We start from the raw sequence: 19861 nt of genomic DNA, 5'->3' as shown, positions 1-19861 counted from the left end.
TAATTAAAGGCAACATGGACATATAGATCTGTACATCAAAGAACAAAATCAAGACATTTTTATTAATTGCCCAAAGCAATCAAAGAAATAGAAAATAGTAGGCTGGAAAAAATCCTTCAGTGAGTCAGGGATCATCAAACAAGATTTTAGGTTATGCTGGGATTCTTTCTCTACTAATTTTCTTGTTACTAGAGTTAAATCAGAGGCAATTAATAAACCGTTGTGAACCTATCTCAATTAATTTCCCATCCCTGTCCCTTATTTTCAATTCCTAGCCTAGGTCATCATCACAAAAAGACACTATTGAAAATTCAACCTCTGAGATAAATTAAACAAAGCAAAGGAAGATAGGGTAGCACTCTGTATAACATCTGTAATCTAATCCAAAAATAAAATTTGATGGGCCCATCCTAATTGTTCTTGTGGTTTTCAACTCTGTATCAAGAATTTAAAGATACTACCTTTACTGCCTACTAAAACTTAAAAGTGTCAACACATGAAGACCAGTAAAGTTTGGTTTTCTAAACATCTAGGAGAATATTCTGTGATGAGAGTAAAATCTCACAGTTTTGGAGGAAAAACAATTGTTCTCAAAAGCACCAAAGTGGTATTAAAGAATTCACTGAAAAAGCTACAAACCACTGCCTAGGAGCAATCACCTGAGGTATGTAAATTCAAACTAGAAAAGGTAGTTTCAGATTTCCCATTTAGTTGCATAGACAAAAGTTCTCTGAACCCATAGTGATATATTTTTCATTACAGTGCTAAGACTTAACTAGTATATCCTATTCATGACAATTTTCCAGCATTTAAAACCTGGCATTTTTCCCAGTTACTAAAAATTCTAATGAAAAGCTGCCACATAAACCCAACTCGACAAACTTAAGATCTTTTGTTGGTTGTCTTCTATAATTGCTATTACATGTATATTTAGAATAAATGGATGCTGTATCCTTGTGTCAGTTGCTCATTCTAACATGTTTCACATTGTCTTGAATAGTGTGCACCTTCAGAAATTTCCAATCATCTTACTTTTAAATACCTCAGCTTACAATATAAAAGGGATTATGGCTTATTTAAATAAAGACATTATACATAGCTCTGCTTGCACTCTTTCAAAATATTCAGTCAATTAACATAAGCTACCTTGCAGAGGATTTGCTTTAAGTCAGATGGAAAAGAATATTATCTCAGAATCAAATAAGGAAAAAGAGAATATGGAAAGTCTAGCAAACCAAACATCTGAGAAAATATTTAGATTGTTCAAGTTCCCCATATTTTAGGAATGCTGGTGATGGTCTTTTTACCCTCCTTTAAAACATTTTGCCAAAAACTGCGTTCTGGGCACAATTCAAAGGCCTCCAGGATGTCCCTGAAGGAATATAATGTCCACAATGTTGCAGCCCCTTCTATCAGAGAGAGGCTCTGGAAGTCTCTATGCAGCCTCCAAAATACTGCAGGCTCAATTACCCTCGAGGTGCAGTGACTGGGCAGCACCATTAATCATTTCCAAGGTACTAAATGCCCTGAAAACAGTTCAGAGTCCCTCAGATTTAAGGATATCCAAGAACTGAGCCTGTCTTTGAGAGCTGGGCCATGCTGCCACCTGGAGGTCAGCAGAAAATAACAGTTCTTCTGATGCCAGTCTTTTCCCTCCAGTTCTAGAGGAGCTACAAGGTGGGCTGTGCTAATTATTCCCTCCTTCTTGGACATTTAACCCTTTTCTTCCTCCATCCAAAAATGCTGAGACTTTTCCTTTCGTTGTTCAGTTGCTTGTGGAGCAACTGAAGCCAATAGTAGCTGGTAAAGGTGACCAGTGCAACTGTCCTTGCCTTCCATGTTTTCCTCATCTATACCCTAACACACCTTGCAGCCCTATATTTGAGTGCACCATTTTTCTTGTTCACCCATCTGGTGGGTCAACATTAGGGGCCTCATGCTCTGTTCTAGAGACAGGATATCGTCCTTCAAAATGCTTCGACTCTAGGCGAAGAGAGAGAGAGAAGAAAATAGAGGATCGTGACCCAGTCGTGATGAGTGTTCACACTGAGTGAGCACCAGATGTTATAGGACCCAGAGAAGGGTTACTTAAATTTTTCGGGGGTAAAAGGATGTTAGTAAGGGAGGGACTCTTAAGAAACATCGTGGAAGAACAATGGTGTACTTTTGAAATCTGATGAGCCTATGATCTAATCATAGCTACAAATACAAATCATGTAACTTTTCTACTTTTCATTTTCCTCACCCGAAAAATTTGTAGTAATACTACTAAATGTTATCAGAGGGGATACAAATTATATGTGTTAAAGATCTGGGACAGTGTATTAGCTCAACACCAGAGGGTCGTTTTTGTTGTAATTATTTAATTAACTGCTTTTGCCAAGCAAGCTAGACTTATCTGGGCAGAGAAAAGGGGCAGGGAAGGGACCTTACATGCCAAGTCAGATGGGTGAGAAAACACTGCGATCAGGAATCTTCCAGCAGCATGTTATCACCTGAAACATTCCTGTTTCACTCTTTTCATGTTTCTGTAGGTCTATCTCCCCTTCTTTATCTTGCTCTGTTTTTTTTTTTTTTTTCCTCTCCACTGACCCCACTCAGCAGTCAAAGAAAAGAATTCTGTTTCCAGAATATTAAACAAGTCTCTGAATTTTTAGCCAGTTTGTAATAAGAACGCTATTCGGAGGAAAAATAGACAGCTGGAAAAAATTCTGTTTTTATTAGATTTCCTTTAGTCAACTCAGTAGAGAACTTGGTGGATCCTGACATTCTGATAAAACACTAGCACTAGTTTTTCCCTATAGAATGCACTAGTGAGTTTGAGTGAGCTGTAGTGACACCTCCTGGTAAGAAAAAGGGATACAAAACTTTCCACGCCTTTACGATTTTATGATCAAAAACAATATACACGAAAACATCTTTCCCAGATTTTTTTTCATCTGAAAAAAGAAAATTGAAGAGATATACCTTCACATATACACATATTCTAGTTTGACTGACTTCCATTTTTAAAAACAGCTGAATCAAAAAATGAAAACTTATTTTTTTCATGGCATCAAATAACTAATTTGACTTTTTAAAAAATCTTTAATCCACTTTTTTTAGCATTGCGACCAAGAGTCTTATTTAACATTTCCTAAATCCAGAAGTAAAATACTATTTAATTTACTTTATGCAGTATTTCTAAAATGGTCCTTTGTGAATGGATGGACTGATATTTCTTCTTGGATGGCTGAACTATCCACACTCCAATACCTCACCCTAAACCCACCCTATACCCTCAAAATTACAGTTTCCACTTAGGTTCTTCCTGGCCTGAAGCATGCTCAGGTCCAGAGTTTGCCAATCTACTAACACTCGCCTCTCCACTCTCAAATTCTCTTGCTTCTTTTAAAATGCGCTTGTGTTCCAACACGTGTTTTTAAAGTCCTATGTACCAGAGCTAACACATAACAAGTGTTAATAACTTAACCTTCTATATCTCTGTAGTAACATATAGACCTCGAAAATGTTAGCCTTTTTAGAAATGCAATTCCATGATTATAATACTTAAAATCTCAGCCGTCCATCCATCTAATATCTTTTCAGTTGCCTAGTTGCCAGACTCTCTGGTAGGTATTGGGGGGAAACACATGTAACCATAACAGACATTATCCTTGTTTTACAGAATTTAAGTTCTAGTGGTCAAGTAGAGGGGAAAAGGTTAACAAACAAGCAATACATTCAAATAGTAACAAGGTCTATTAAGGAAACAATAAGGTGTAGAGAGTGTAAAAAAAAAAAGTAGGAAGTGTCATTTAGATGAGTAGAAGTCAGGGAAGGGCTGTTAGAGGAGGCAGCAGAAGCTGAAACCTGAAGGACAAGAAGCATCTATGAGGAGGGTCATATAAGAATTAATATCCTCAATTTTATTGATGGGAAAATGGAAGTAAAGAGAAGTCAAGTAACTTGCCTTCGGTCTCACAGCTAGTGAGACTGGGATTAATATTCAAGCAGCCTATCCATGGGTTCCATGCTTCAGACACTACATAATACTACCTTTCAGATATCATTTCTGCAAGAGTAAGAGCAGGAAGGACCTGCAGTGATCCAGGCTAGAAGTTATGCTGTCTTACTCCAGAAGAACAACAATGGAGATGATGAAAATTAAATAGATTTGTGATGTATTTTAGCAGTAAATTCTATGAGTTTTATGGCTTGGATGTGGCCTGGCAGGGACAAACATTTCAATGGCGGTTGACTCACACTACAGAGATGGCTTTCTCTATTGTATTTTTTCAATAGACATTTTCTATGTCACCAGACCCTTCCCATCAATTTTTTTTCTCTGCCAAGCTTAGTACATTTTCAAAGTATTTGCTATACAGAAAATTTTCATCTCACTATCCAATGATACAACTTTTCAACATGGTTCACTTATTTTTCTGGTCTTTTCTACATACATGTACAAAGCTATATCATGTACTATGTTCACTTTTGAGTTTTTTTTTTTTTACATTACATCACTTATTTTTACCTTGTCAATAATTACTTTTAGTAAAAATAGTTTTAAGTGATGCTTTCTGTACTTTATTTTTTTCCTGTCTTTGGGCAGGTCTGTTGTTTCTAATTTTTCATTATTTTAAGTAATATACTTTGCATAAATCTTTGACACCAACCCTCATTATTTCCCAGCCCTAATCAACTAAACATGGAAGTTCAAGGTCTAAAGGAATAGTTTTATTCACTTATAAATTGTATCTACATATTTCTACATTATATTTAACTAAAATGTAACAGTTGAAATATCAGTAAATGGATAAATGTGGTGGTGGGTGTCTGAGAAAATCCTTTTCTGACCGTTTCACTTAGTAAATAGAAAGCAAGGCCTTCATCTGAGAGTGAGAATATAGAGAGAGGTACTGAGTGTTTAAGGAGAGGAGGAAGTATATAGTCTTCCAGGGAAGTGAAAGGACCCATTTAAGATAAAAAAAAAAAAAATGTGAAGTTATACCATGGTTGTGTAGTTTTCCTTAGGTGTGTCCAGCTAGTGTTCAGCTGCATGGGTGCAGGCACAGAGTATAAGAGAGTCGGGTTTGATCAGGATTAAATTTCTTGTAGACCCTGAGAAAAAAGATACCAACCAAGAAGGGCTTCTGGGCTAACTGGGTTCAAATTCAAAAGCAGAGCCTAGCAACCATTTCTAACTAGGGGCCTCTTATGCAAATGACCACTTCCGGAGAGAAGCCTGCACTAAACTGCCTACACTGTGCTCCTGCCATCTGAGCCAACCTTTATTAAGGAGCTCTTGGAATTGTATTTCAACCAATAGGACTAAGACCTACCCTGTTCAATTATAGCTGTGCAGCCATATCTCCATTAGCATCTTCACCAACCTATCAGAACAGTGTTTTTGGGACCAATCAAACTTTGAGGATTTGGAGTCCTCATTTGCATGAGGATGGACCAGTCAGCAACCAGGGGCCTTTCTCAGTATAAGTCAGTTCCCCATTGGCTCCTGGAGTGCACTGTCTCTTTCCTCTGAAGACTGTATTTCTCCAGCTGGAGCTGAAACGCCAAAGACAGCTCACCAGAACAAAGTGAAAAAACTGTCACAGGGCAGAGTGTAGTGGACTGAAATGGAAGAGGTGGAGCAGAGCAGACCAGACCAGAGCTGTCAAGCCAGGGCCTCCTGATGTCCATGCTGTTTCACAGCTTTGCTGCTTCATAATTGAGCTGTACCACAATTGAGCTATTTGCATTAAATAAAGTTTCCTTATTCACTGCACCCTAAATTTGAGATTCCTGTTGGTGTCGAATTGGCCTTAACAACCAGTGGTTGACATTGTCTGGACTTCTCTGCTGGTCTTGAGTCTAATGTATGATACTTCCTCTGGGTTTTCCATGCATGCCTCACTTTTCTTTTTCCAGCAGCTCTGTGCCAGAGGCTCCCCGTCCACTGCTTCTTCACTTGCTAGACTTCTACTTGTTCTTTTTGCTTCAAATCTCCAATTAAACTTTCCCAGTCCACCCCTACCCACCTAGAGTGAAACATACATCCTTCCTCATAGCTTCCCCAATATCCCATGATGATCAGTATCATTTCATTTACCATATTTATTCACTATCTCTAGTACTCATTTGATTCTAAAGTCCTTCAAGGCAGAAATCTTTGTTATTGTTTGTTTTTGACTGTTCCTTTCCTATCCCAATACCTAGTGTAAGTCCTCATTCAGTATGTATGTATTATTAAAAAGTGAGTTTTTCCTAATTAAGGAATAAATTTTCTAATAAGCCTTCACCAGCAAGAAATCAAATTGCCTTGATCATACACATACCATATCTTACGTGACTGATGAAGGCATTTGTCAATGAAAAATAACTGGCCTAAGAACAAATTATTTGACCACTAGTCAAATGTATTAGAAATAAGAAAAATATCACTTCCATATGTAGCTTGAATCCAACATTTAGTTATAAGTATTATAATTTGTATAAAATTCTTTAGATTTTCTAAACATTTTCATGTTTAAAATATGACTGTAACACACACACACACACTTCCAAAAAAAAAAATTCCAAGTTAAAATCCAACTATGGGGATTCCTTCAAAGAAAGTGTCTTTTAAATAAAGCTTTAAGAGAAGAAAGGTATTTCACCAGTTTGGTAGAGAAAGTACAACATTCCAAGCTGAGTACAGCATGAAGAAAATATCTAAATGTTAATAAACTGTAAACTTTTTTAATAAGTTATATCTTTGTAGGCAGAAATTTAGAGCTTATATAACTTTGCCTCAAGATCAAGTACGAAACCCATATGAACATAAAATGTGCTGAATAAAGGAAGTACTTATTTTTTCATTTTTTTATTTGGTTGGTCTACCTTCAGGCAGATATAGACATGGAATAAAGAAAGGAAAGGTCAAATTTTGACCTAATAACATAGTATGGGAATTGCAGAAACATTATAATTCTCTCAACTCATTCTTCATACACAAAATGTAATGGAAAGTAGAGATAAAAGAAAATCAACTGCCATTAGAGAACAAAATAGAATTTCCATTTTCATCTTTAGAGGCAGCTATTTTTAAAAATTAATTCGCTTGATAAATGTTCAAGTTTCTTCCTCATTTTTTCCTGTGTGAACATTTATCCTATGTGCTCTAGATGGAAATGAATGTTACCAAATCTTTGAGTTGAAATTCACAGCCTCAAGAGTTAGTCATACCTGAACAAGCTGGTGAGGGATACTTAACTGTTCTCCAAATCTCTTAGGAATAATCTGAAGATAAATTCTCTGCTTAAATGTTATTAATTATATATTTAGCACCTTAGGTAGCTTTTTCTGAGGCTTTAAAGATCAAAAGAAATGTAAAAAAAAATGAAGAGAATCAAAGCTCAAATATCAATTTGAATTGAGCTGTACAATGAGAATTTACTTCAGCACTTTGTTGCAATGTGATCTATAAATAACCCTCAGAGGTTCACTTGCCAATTAGGAATCATCATCACATGGCATGCACCTTAGATGTCAGTAGTTAATTTGCATGTCAGTGAAACATTAACTTGATGAAAATTTTAAAGCTTTATGCACTATTTATATCATAATTGGAAGCAAAGTAAGTACTAATACACAGATTTTCGTTATATCTCATATCCTTTTTAAAAGGCCAAGTTTAAATGATCAGTATTTATCGTTGTTTGAAAGTTTGCTTCAGTTCAGGACAACAGACTACATTTTAGACTTTAAATTATTTTTAACATTAACTGTAAATGAGATGTCTGGTAGGGTGGGGGGGGGGATGGTATCTATGTGGGAGACAGAGAAAATGTGAATCAGATTTATACCCAGAGATAGCTGGTTAAATTTTAATTCAGAGTTTGTGGCTTTAGCCATAAACATGTCACCCTGGGTCAATAATTTAGTTCTAATTTTTTTCAGGGTTTTTCCCCCTCTCTCTGAGTTTTTCTATAGTCAAAAAGAGCAGTTTTATGGATGGTCCCTTCTGAAAGTTTAAAATGCTTGTCGATTCGAGTACAAAGGCAAACAACCAGTGGGCACTTAACTACTGTATTTAAATACAGTACTTAGAAAAAATATTGTATTAACTTACCCAGAAATTTCATAAGCTGCTATCCTAGTGGAGTTTAGCTTGCCATCAGAATTGCCACACCTGTCAATCAGGTCTAGCTACTGGCTGATTGGACAACAAGCAGAAAAGCCAATGAAAGACAAAGAAAGGAAGACAGAAGGCAAAAGAAAGAAAAAAAGAGACGGTTTTGGAAGTTGCCATTACCATAGAATCACAATGATATTTCCAACATTTATTTTCACTCTAATATTCTCAGACTGTTTGGAGTTTAATATCCCCAGAGGGAAATTCTTCCTAATGAAAAGATTTGGTTACTCTGCTGTACTATTAATGGTTTTTTTTCTAGAAAGTGGAAGCTAATTGTCATTAAAGATAAGGCTTGATTTTCAATTTAATGCAACAGATGTGTGTATATATGTTGACTCATTACTAGTCAATTTGTTATCTGTGTTTGGGTTCTCTACCCAGCTAGAATATAAGTACCTTTAGATCAGAAATCATGCCTTAGTTTTCCTATATCCCATCAGCACTTGCAATATTAAACCGTAATAACATTTGCAGACTTGATGGTATTTTAAACACTTACTCATATTAACTTCGATGGTCGGCCTCCATCCACAATAAAAAAAAAAAATAAGCACTTCAACAGAGAAAATACATACAAAAGTATAATAAAATAAGGTTATTGAGAATGATAACATGCACATGCATTCCACAGATCTTGGATTGGCTCTGAACTTTCTAGTAGCCAAAGTGAAAGTGTGATCAGTTAAAAAGTTTACATTACACCTGAGATTAAAAATACTAGTTTAAAAAAAAAGTCCATCAAAAGTACACACAAGCATTAATTTGCACTGCTTTATATCTTCATTCACAAGTGTTTACATTTTCATTATTTAATCATGTTAATCTTCATTTTCAAGAGAATCTAAATGAATATTGGTTATTTAAAATAAAACCTAATTTAATACCTTTTTCTTCATTTTAGTTTATTGAGAAGGAAAATTAAATTTAAAATTTGAATCACGTAACCGATTTGTTTCTGATTGCATCAGGTTATTGCATCAGGTTATAAGTGTCAAACTTTGTCTTCCTCAAGAAACATTTAATAGCGCTGAACTTTTTAAATAAAATTACCAAAATGAACACTGACAATTATTGTTTTTACATAAATAGAACATGTTCTCTCCTCTCCCAGCCTCAACCTACACCCCACCCCTAGTCCCCCAAAAATCAGCATAAGAAAACAATGGGTAGTTTTCATTACTTGATATGAAGAAAAGTGAATGGAATTAAAGTCACCAATCAAATAACAAAACAAAACACTATGATACTCTATTACTTTGCCATATGACATATGAAGATAGTGTCTGAATTCCTCAAATGTATGTTATGTGCTATATAATAGTATTCCTCAATGAATTGCATTCAAGGAAACTTACCCTTTTCCTGTTTTAAGCTCTGACTCTTTCCAGGTTTAATAAAAGTTATTCTTTCTCTCTCTATCCTTTCCCCCTCCCCCACTAATTCCCACATGTTTTCAACAGGAAGTCCCCTAACCAGACAAAGTTGAAGATACTTACACATAAATTTATGACATGGGAAAAAATAACAAAAGATTCAGAGCCAATGGAGTATTAATTTTAAAGGCAATTAATTTTGAAGAAGAAAAGGGGATAAACATAAACTCAGCAAGGGTCTGAATGATAGTATATAGTACAAATAATTCTCTATTTGGGGGTCCTGAGAAATTTCAGTGAGTGGTTGTGCAGTAATGAATGTTTGTAATTCATTAGCTACTATTTTAAAATGCAAAGCACACCATGACATCAATGATGTTCTTTTTAATCTCAACAAACAGGCTATTACAATTAAAGCTCTTGCAAAAAGACAGTATATTTAAATATTGATTTTGATAAGATTTCAATGTTTTAATACAAAAAATTTAATAACATTTTGTAATTCTATAGAAAGAAGAAAATGTGTGAGATTGGTTCAAAAATACATGTGTTTGTATACACCAACATTTCTATCCTGAAATTTTCTTTTCCTTGGGATCATTTAGTAAACTTTTAGTGTATCTTTAAAAAAAAATAATAATCATTACTTACTTAAAAAAATATTTTCCCAGGTAGAAAAAAATAATAGCATTTTAAAGTGCTTGGTTTTCTTTTCTCACTTTCTGTCTTCCTTCAGCTCCTAGACAACAAAACAATGGTTCTTTCTTCATGTGGAACAGTAAACTCAATAAACACAAATGGCTAGGGGGCTTCACAGCAGTGAAATTATGGCTTTGCAAGGACTTTTTTTTTTTCCTTTATGAAGAAACAAGTTTAAAAGGGCCTTTTTTGACATACTTTAAAGTCATGCATATTTCAATGATATAATTAAATTGGCAACACTAAACATTTCTGACTGATAAATGAGACCAAAATAATTAAGTTCTGTTCTTTGTACAATCAAGATTTAGTGTAGTAATCAATCTGGGCAAGAATTTGGAGTCTGGAGACTTCAGAAGATGAATAAGCAACTAGCTAAAATTGGTCATGTGGGAAGGTGGTTAAATGAGTATACAGTTTATACATAGCTGTGGATACCCTCCATGTCTTAATCTTCATTAGAACCTGGTTGATTCATTGCTCCTGTGGTCCTATGCTAAGTTGAACATGGTATGCAAGTAGACAAAAGAACAGTTTAAAAGACAATTCTATGCATTCAATGAGCACTATTGATATTGAAAATGTAAAATAATAATAGACTGAAAATATAAAAGGTTTTTTTTTCAAAGCCAAATAACAAACCAGAGGCACAAATACTGTGATGAAAAGCATTAAAGATATAAACATTAAAATGATAGTTAAAGGAGAGAGAGGAAACACAATGTACTTGACAAATATGTATGTTTGTGGAACCTTGAGTCTGGTTTGGGTGCTTACTCAAGCTTACATTTTCATTTATCTTCTACCTAACTTCTTCTTCCCACCTTAGAATAAACCTCACAGCTTTCTATACCCTAAACAACACTCCTACTGCCTGACTTTTCCCTGTGGAATAAGACTGTGGTCAGAGAGAGGTTTTCATTTTATTTCTCCTGGAGGCTGGAACTCCAGGCTTCAGCAGACTGAAGTACTTAGCAAGTCCATCACGGAAATCAAAGTAAAATATAACCAGAGCAGTGGAGTGTGTTAGTAACTACTGGGATTTTACAACCATGTATATATATTTTATATGAATTTACATGGATATATATGTATATATATACACACACACATATATATATGACTATATATATGTGTGTGTGTATATACACATATGTGTGTGTATATATATTTAATCCAGCCTGTGAAATATTTATTCCAATTACTACCCATGCACCTTAGAAAAAGGAGAAACAGCCTCAGAAAAATGTACCCTTCTTTATAGTGAGTTAAGGAACCATGAACACGTGATATTGTCATTTATGGAAATGGAAAAACTCAAACAGAGTGTCCTATCCAACAAAATGAGCATACACTGGTTGTGTTTTGGCGTCTCCAACTAGGGATAATGGGTTCCTTTTGACTCCGGGTACACATGTCTGCCTCCATGAATGTTAGCGTGCGGCTACAGCGGGAGAGTAATGGATGTCTACGCCAGAGCTTGGCAGTTTGTAGAGTGGAAATTGCACTTTGTTTTTTAAAACGGATTCTTCTCCCAGAACCACGGAATTCGACTGGCCAAAGGCACTAATAGAATACATACACATTCCAAAAATGTGGGGGGTAGGCCGAAAAAATAAACCCCACACCCAGGAACCTTTAAGAGAAACAGGTGCTAGCAAGAGAAAGCAGTCAGTTGACAATGACATTTAAAACTCTATCTTCGTTACTCTGAAAACAATTTCAGTGGGGGGAAATACCGCACCCTGTTTCTGAGGGTTTAATTCACTAGGCTCTCTCTGTGAATTAGAATCTAAGTTTCACACTCAGGAGCTGTTTTCGCTGTCGACTACTATTGCCCTTCGAGTCCGTTTCCAAACTGTGTAAGCCCTTTTTCCTCCAGGCAGCCTTGCCCTTCACTCCTCCAAGTCGTCACTTTTACCTATGGCCCTGAGCGGTGTCTGTGTGGCTCAGCCTGGCCCCAATAATAGTCACCGCGAACAATGAACCAGACAAGGGACCCACCCAGCGAACGCCTGCTTGCCGGTCGCGTGCAAGCCGGCTAGCGCGGGACGCTCCGGACTCCCGGGCTCTCCGTGCCCCCATCCTTTCCGCTCAAGAACCCAAGAAAAGCAAGAAGGTAGGTCGTTCCCTACGCCCAGACCCCCGTGATCACCCAGGCAGCCTTCCTCCCAGCACCCACCAGTTAAAGGTGCTGTATCTAAAAAGAAAACCCTAAGAGTGGGCGGCGTGACGGTCCGACCGACTGTCCGCCCCACAGCACTAACCCAGTTGAGGGGAAAATGGGGTTTGGCACTCACTTGTGCCGGAGTCCGCGGTGTATTGAAATCCCGAAGGATTTGGGATGGAGACAAGAGGTGGGGCCAGGAGCCATAAAGTGGCTTCCGCTCCCTCCCCCCGACCTGGCACGGCTCTGGGTTCGGGCAAGACACAAAAGACGGGTAGTGTCAGTGCCAACAACTCTGCCACCGCCTCTGTCTGCGCTGCGCAAGCGAGCGGAGCGGCGGGGCCTCTGGGCCGGTCCCCGCGCCGCCGGGGCGCGCGGGGACGCTGGAGCATCCCCGGACGCCGCCGAAGCTCCCTGGGGCGCTTTACACGCAGCTCCTAGCTCCGCACACACAGACTGGGGCGCGGAGGAGAAACGGAGAGGAAAGGCAAGACTTACTTGGGGGGCCCGAAGGCGCAGCTTCGGACTCCGGACGCGGCAGGTGTCTGGCACCGCGGGCCCTGGCGGACGGGAGGCGCTGGCGCCGCTCCGAGCTGGGCTCCACTTCGCGAGGACGGGTAACTCCCCTTGCCACCCGGCCCCGCGCCGTGCTCCTCGCTGCCACCGCACCGAGCGACGCAGGCACGCTCCTCACTGCCTCCTGAGTCCTGGCGGGTCTCTCTGCCCTCCTCTCGCGGTTCGCCAGCTCCTCCACAGACCACACCCTGTCACCTCAGCAGCCCTCCACTCCTTCCTCTTTGACACTTCCACCGGTTACTCTGCCGTCAGCGTCCTCCCACCCCCCTCAGCCCACGTGCTTCTGCCGCTCCCTCCGCTCTGAACTTCCTCTGCCGGAGCCCCCACCCCTGCTCGGAAACCCCATGGTCTCTGGTCTCAGAGCAGAGGCGAGGTCCCGGGAGAAGCATGGCGGCCGACTGACCTTTGGGTCCTCACCCACATTCCTCCAGCCCCTTGAGTACGCAGAAACTATTATTTTGATTTTGTTAATGCAGTGCTTTAGGTTTTGTGTATGATGCATAAGGATGTATATTTTACTGTGCTATATATCACTTTTAATATTATAGAAATGTATTCCGGAGTGTCACTTAGTAATCACCTAGCAGTTGTTCACTGGTCTTTTGGGCTGGACTGTAGGCTCAGCTTTTTCCATATGAAAAATGCTCAGCAAACTTCCAGAACACCCTCTTTTGCCCAATCCAAACCAAAAATGCAATTTTTTACTGAGCTCTCCCTCATTGTTTTGCTGTTGTTACAGAAATATTTTCACATTCACTTTTTCCTGTTCCGGCCAAGTTAGAGGTTCTTTTTTTCGGGTTCCCTTCAGCATCCTGTTGTTAGTTTCATGATAGTTCTTACCAAGTATATAGTATTATCTGTTCACGTGACTGTCTCTGCTATAGTCCATAAGTAACTTTCTCCAGGCACAACTTTGTCATACCCAGAAGTTTAGCAGCAGCTCCTAGTATAGTCCTCAGTACATACTATATGCTCAAAAAAACTGTTCAAGGAAATGAATGCCCTTTAAATATAATGCAAGCTTTTGTGGTTTTATATATTTAAAGGAATGACGCTTTCAATCTCTTGTTTGACTGCATCCCAACTGATAGATAATGTAGAAAACTGAAAACTTTTTTTTGCATTTGACTGGGTGATTTCCCATACATTTCTTAAAATAGTCCTTAAACCAAGTCTTCTTTGTAGGTATTAACCACTTTTTCTAACTTGGTGAAGGTCACTAAGTTCAAAGTTCCCAAGTGTCAGTGCTGGGGTTGCATGTTTCTTCAGAACAGCACAAGTCAGTGTGTGCTTCTCAAACTACCATCCTGTTCTAATTGTCCAATGCCACATGCTAAAGCTACCTACCGGCTCCTCAGACAGCCTGCCCAGCTAACAGTTCTCCAAAGATAGTATTTTTCCCTTCCCTTGTCCAATTCTGTAACTCTTTGACCCACTTAAGTTAGAGTTAACACGAAACAAAACAAACTCTTTAATCTCCGCTCTTTTGTAGCACTTACTACCTTAACTCTAAAAAAACATACACACACACGCACACACACACACATATATATATATATTTGGCATATACCTTGCCTCAGCTATTCTTGGGTCTTGCACAGGTATTCTTATTTCTTTGGTTTCTCCATTGAAATAAATAGCAGTTAACATTTATTAAGCTAGAGACATCATCTAATAGCCAGCCATTGCTCCAAACACTTTACACATATATTAGCCCATTTAGTCCTCATCAACCTTATGAAATAAAGACAATTTTATACCTAGAAAACAGAAGCACAGAGGTGAAGTTGCATAGCCAGTAATTAATGGAGCAGGGATGAGAATCCTGACAATCTGCCTCAGAGGCTGCTCTCTAACCACCCTGGTACATGGATTTTGCACAATCCTTTGCACTTAAGAGATATTAGCAAATATTTTTAAATAATTAATATTTATTCATCTATACTTAGCTTCATAGCAAGAAAAAGAGACATTAAGTAATGATATAAGTAGGCAGAACTTCAGGTTAGGGAGGACACGTGGAAAATTAACTTCGACATCACCAGAACTGCTTTCTTTGGAGGGATCATGGACCCCCCACCTGTGACCTGTATTTGAAACAAGAAGGAGACACAATCCAATTTCATGACTTTAAGTGTATATGTAAGATAACTAAGGCTTCAAAACTGAATTCCAAGTCTTTCTTCACAATCGCTAAAAGAGATCCCCAGCTAAACTGACTCCTAAGCCCACCAGCAGCTCAATTTGCATTCTTCAGGGACCCTACTTTATACAAGGTGTTCCCTCAGTCTCTGTGGCAAGCTGAATAATGGCCCCCCAAAACATCCATGTTCTAATCTATGAAACCTATGTATAAATGTTACCTTATTTAGCAAAAAAAAAAAAAAAAAAAGTGATTTGCAGAGATGATTAGATTAAGAATTTTAAGAGGGAGATATTATCCTAGATTATCAGAGTCCTAAATGCAATCACTTTTCCTCCCCTTACTCCTTTCCTTCTTTCCTTCCTTCCTTCCCTTTTCTTCCTCCCTCCCTCCCTTCCTTCCTTTCTTCCTTCCTTCCTTCTCTTTTTCTTTCTCTTTTTCTTTCTTTCTCTTTCTCGTTCTCTTTTTCTTTCTTTTTCTCTTTCTCTTTTTCTTTCTTTCTCTTTCTTTCTTTCTTTCTTTCTTTCTTTCTTTCTTTCTTTCTTTCTTTCTTCTTTCTTTCATTTCTTTTCTGACTATGCTGCTAGATAAAATACAAGACACTCAATTTAATTTGAATTACAGATAAATAACTAATAATTTTTTTATCATGAATTCATGTGCCATGAAGTGTTTCAGACAATAATTTGTCTCTATTTTGCAACCTGTCGTGAACCATGCAATATTTCAAATTTGGAGACATACAAAAAAATTATCGTTTATCTGGAATTCAAATTTAACTGGGTATCCTGTATTTTTACTTGCTCGATCTAACAATTCTATTTTTAATTTTCTTTATTTTTTATTTAAAGTCGACTTTCAATATTATATTAGTTTCAGGTATACAGCATAGTGGTTAGACACTTATATAACTTACAAAATGGTCCTTTCAATAAGTCTACTACCCACCTGACACCATACATAATTATTACAATATTTTTTACTACATTCTCTATATTATACTGACAATCCTATTTTTGACTCTGCTTGCTTATGCATTTTCCTATTCTCCCTTCCCTGAAACCGCCATCCCTCCTGCTCAGTTTTCAATGGGACTAACTAATTTATGTTTATTTTAAGCAGAGCTAAAACAAGATTTAACCCTCATTGCTGTCCGGAGGCTGATGTCTTGTTCCACACAGAACAAAAGAGAGAATGAGGGGACTCTTCTAAGATTTGGTCATAGAGCATAAATTTACCCCATCAGTGGGTGATTTTCCATTAGGTCACACAAAGTGTTTAGCATGTGATTATTTGTTGTACAATAGTAGATTGAATTAAAATGGAGACTTGCTTTTTTCTTTTAAACTGTTTCCCCATCATTTGGATTTAGTGTAATAATTCTGGCCAAGAGTAAGTAAGTACATTTTGCTCCTTTCTCTCATGATTTCGGGAAGCTAGATATTATAGTGAATGGGACAAAGGGTAGGGGCAGAAAGAAACTTGTGTGTACTGTATTGAAAACATAAGAGGGACAAATAAGGAATGCCAGGTGAATCACTCAGTCATCTAAGACTTAGTTTGTTCTTCTGTAGAAATAAAATCACTGATTCTGTGTACTACTAAGTTAGTACTAATAGCAATAATTAATAAGTAATAATAGATGACACTGCTGAGTCTTTGATTCTGGATCAGCGTTGGAGAACTGCTCTGCAAAAAATGTTTGATGCCTAACCTTTTTCATCTAAAAATTCAATCAGGAGAGACACTGTCTATAGAACAGCAACATCTACTGATCAATGGAAAACGTATCATTCATTTTGCTTTGCTTAATAAAAGTTCCCATTCTTCCTTGAAAGACTTTTTTACTGTATTTCTTTCACTGAAACTATATCAATTAAACTAATCTTGGCTACAGTTGACAGAAACCTCCCTTTCCCCTGAAAAACTGGCTTTTATTTGTCTCTCCTGTGTAAGAATGCAGAGGTCAGCAGGCCACAGCCAATGTGGTAGCCCCAGAGTCATCAGGGATGGAAGCTCCAGGATCTCTGCACTGCCTCTTAGCTGATAATGGCCACTGGGACTTCAGCAATCACTTCTTTATGTACTAGAAGTAGAAAGAAAAGGAATGAGAGCAAAAAGGGTAAAAAGTTAGCTCCTCCAGGTGAATCAATCTTCTTCGAAGAGACTTTCCAATACTCTATGCAATGAATTTCACACACTGTGTGAAAGTTGAAGCTGGGAAATGTCATTTAGCAGGACCCATTGCTGCCTGAATATAATTAGGGTTCTGTTACTCAGGAGAAAAAGGAGAATGGATATTAGGCAAATAACTAGCAGTATCTTCATTGACCTCTTCATTTTTGCCTTTGTCTTCATCTTCTAAGTCTTCATTTGTGATTCATTTAGCAACCCTTTGAAGTTTTCTCTTTCTGCATGTCTTTTTCACTATTTCATAAATCCACTGCCTCCTCTTTCATGTTACCCAAGCAGTCTTTTTTTCCTATTATATCGGTTACTTAATTATCCTAAAGTTCTTTATATGTTTTATTTTTATTCAATTCTAAGCTGCTTATATTATCCACTATTTTCTCTCAATGCTGTCCAATTTTGCTCTTTTACACTATAAACATTAACTTTATACATTTTCCCATGTTTAATCCAGATGCTTTCAGGGTCTTTGATCCTTTGCGATCTAGAAAACATTAGCTTTGGATGTGATGTCTGGAATTGACTTCAAAATCCAGTGTTGAGAGGGAGAAAATGTCAGTGGTGGTGTACAAACGAAACAAGATTTACCATGTGTTAAAATTATTGAAACTGGGTGATATGATGTGAGATGTTATCTCAATAATTTTAATCCTGTGCATGTTTTAAAATTTATGTAATACGAAGTAAAGAAAATGATTGCTTGAATATCTATCTTGCATAAAGTCCTCACAGTTTATGCAGAAAACTCCGGGAGGCTTACATTGTGTTGGTCGCTTCCACTTCTGAGATCTCTCACATTGGTGTCGCTCTGCCATTCTTTATCTTCCCAAATATGAGTCTGTCTTTTCACCAAATTATGCAAAAAGTACACATAAGCACACACATTCCCTTCACACAAAGTAATTTGAATAAGGTAGTATTTATGAAGAGCTATCAGCTGTATGCAATACTCATGTCACATTTTGAAGAGCAATATAAAAGTATATATTTTGCTTCATTCCTTGGAGCTGTGTGTGGCATTTTAACTTAGTCTCCAGTTCTCTTTAAGATGTAAACAGAAGATTTCCAGTCCTTTTTTCCCTTCACCCCATCTTTTTTTTTCTCTCTCTCTGTTGATTGAAATGCAGACCTGAATTACAGAGGGTGCCCAGCCATCCCGGAACGTGAAGCAATGCCATTTGATGATAGAGCATCGGGATGGAAGGAGCTTGGGTCCCAAAGAACCAGAGACTACCATATTAGTTCTGGACTATGTTCCTTTAGTTTTGGTTATGATTGCAAGAAAAATAAACATCTATCTTATTTAAACCATTGTTAATGTGTTGTATGTATGTGTTTTTCTATTACATGCTGCCAAACCTAATCCTTCTTGATATATTTACTAAAGGATTTTTGTTTCCAGGCAAGTGCAATTCTGAGCCTAAAAGAAATTCTAACTGCAAGATATTAATTAATTTGTTCTTTACCTCATTATACCTAATTTCTATATTCTTTCTCAGGTCCAATTACAAACCCCTTCTCCTCTCCTTAACTTGCTATTGTCTGAACCAGTATAATTAATACATAAAAATCATTTGCAAAGGCCAAATTTAAATGGTTTAAATATTACATGAAAAGAAAGATATATCGACTGTTTCAGTCATCATTTGCTTGAAAACAAATTACTCCAAAACTTAGTAGTGAAAATGGCATTATTTTATTGTTTCCCACAATTCTGTGGGTTTACTGGGATCATTTGGATGGTTCCTATGTTCCACATAATGTAGCTGAGGTCACTCAGATAGGTACATTCAGCTGTAAGATCTGCTGTGGCTGGAATGTCCACCAACAGCCTCTTACCTTCTGGGGCTTCTCTACATCTGGCCTTTTATTATTTTGTTTTCTAGGCTGAGCATCTTTACAGCATGATGATTGCCTTCCAAAAAGGGGTGTTTCAAGAGAAGCCCAAATGTGCAAGCACTTGGTAAACCTCTCCTTGCTTAATACTTGCTAATTTCCAACTAGCCCAAACTTAGGGATGAGGAAATTGAGCAAGGGGAGTTTGGGTATTTATTTGAAGTCATGGATTTAGTAAGTAGTAGAGCCAGGATTTAAAACTAGTTAGGCTGACTCAACACTGTAAGAATGCAATATGGTTGGGGCTGCAGAGTTTGGAACTTGATTATCATCTATTTTGCATATATATATATATATATGTATATATATATATATATATATACACACACACACACATACACGCTTTGGCTTTCTAATTATTTCCAATCAGAAAAACTAAAGGCAGCATATTGTGCAGCTTTTCTGGGTAAAACCATGAGTATGTTATGAAATTTATAAAACATTATTCAAATGCTAAAAATGTGAGAATCGTCTTATCTTACTTAGTGTATCCTCCCCAGTGCTGGGCAGAGAATCACTGTGCCACACAATTGCTGTATACAGTGTGACTGGATGCTGTGTTCCCTGGACCTAGGCTAGAGAATAGTTGTTGCTAGGGGGATGGGAGGTGTGGGAGGAGGGCTGTGTCCTCCTCCTGTCAGTTAAATTTCCAGGCATAA

The 19861-nt window shown here is 37.6% G+C and overlaps 1 long non-coding RNA gene across 1 annotated transcript in view; it reads right to left on the bottom strand.

Moving 5' to 3' along the window:
- The window catches only part of LOC107514967, a 353432-nt gene extending 340242 nt beyond the window's left edge, over nt 1-13190 (bottom strand). The window contains exon 1 of the long non-coding RNA XR_004956351.1: nt 12896-13190. This is a non-coding gene — a long non-coding RNA (uncharacterized LOC107514967). The remainder of the gene's footprint in view (nt 1-12895) is intronic.
- Nucleotides 13191-19861: the final 6671 nt, after the last annotated feature.

Source organism: Rousettus aegyptiacus, unplaced genomic scaffold (assembly GCF_014176215.1).
Source record: "Rousettus aegyptiacus isolate mRouAeg1 unplaced genomic scaffold, mRouAeg1.p scaffold_m13_p_3, whole genome shotgun sequence".
In the NCBI taxonomy this organism is placed as follows: Eukaryota; Metazoa; Chordata; class Mammalia; order Chiroptera; family Pteropodidae; genus Rousettus; species Rousettus aegyptiacus.
The sequence above is the reverse complement of the archived record's forward strand: the minus strand, read 5'-3'. Positions and strand labels throughout refer to the sequence as shown.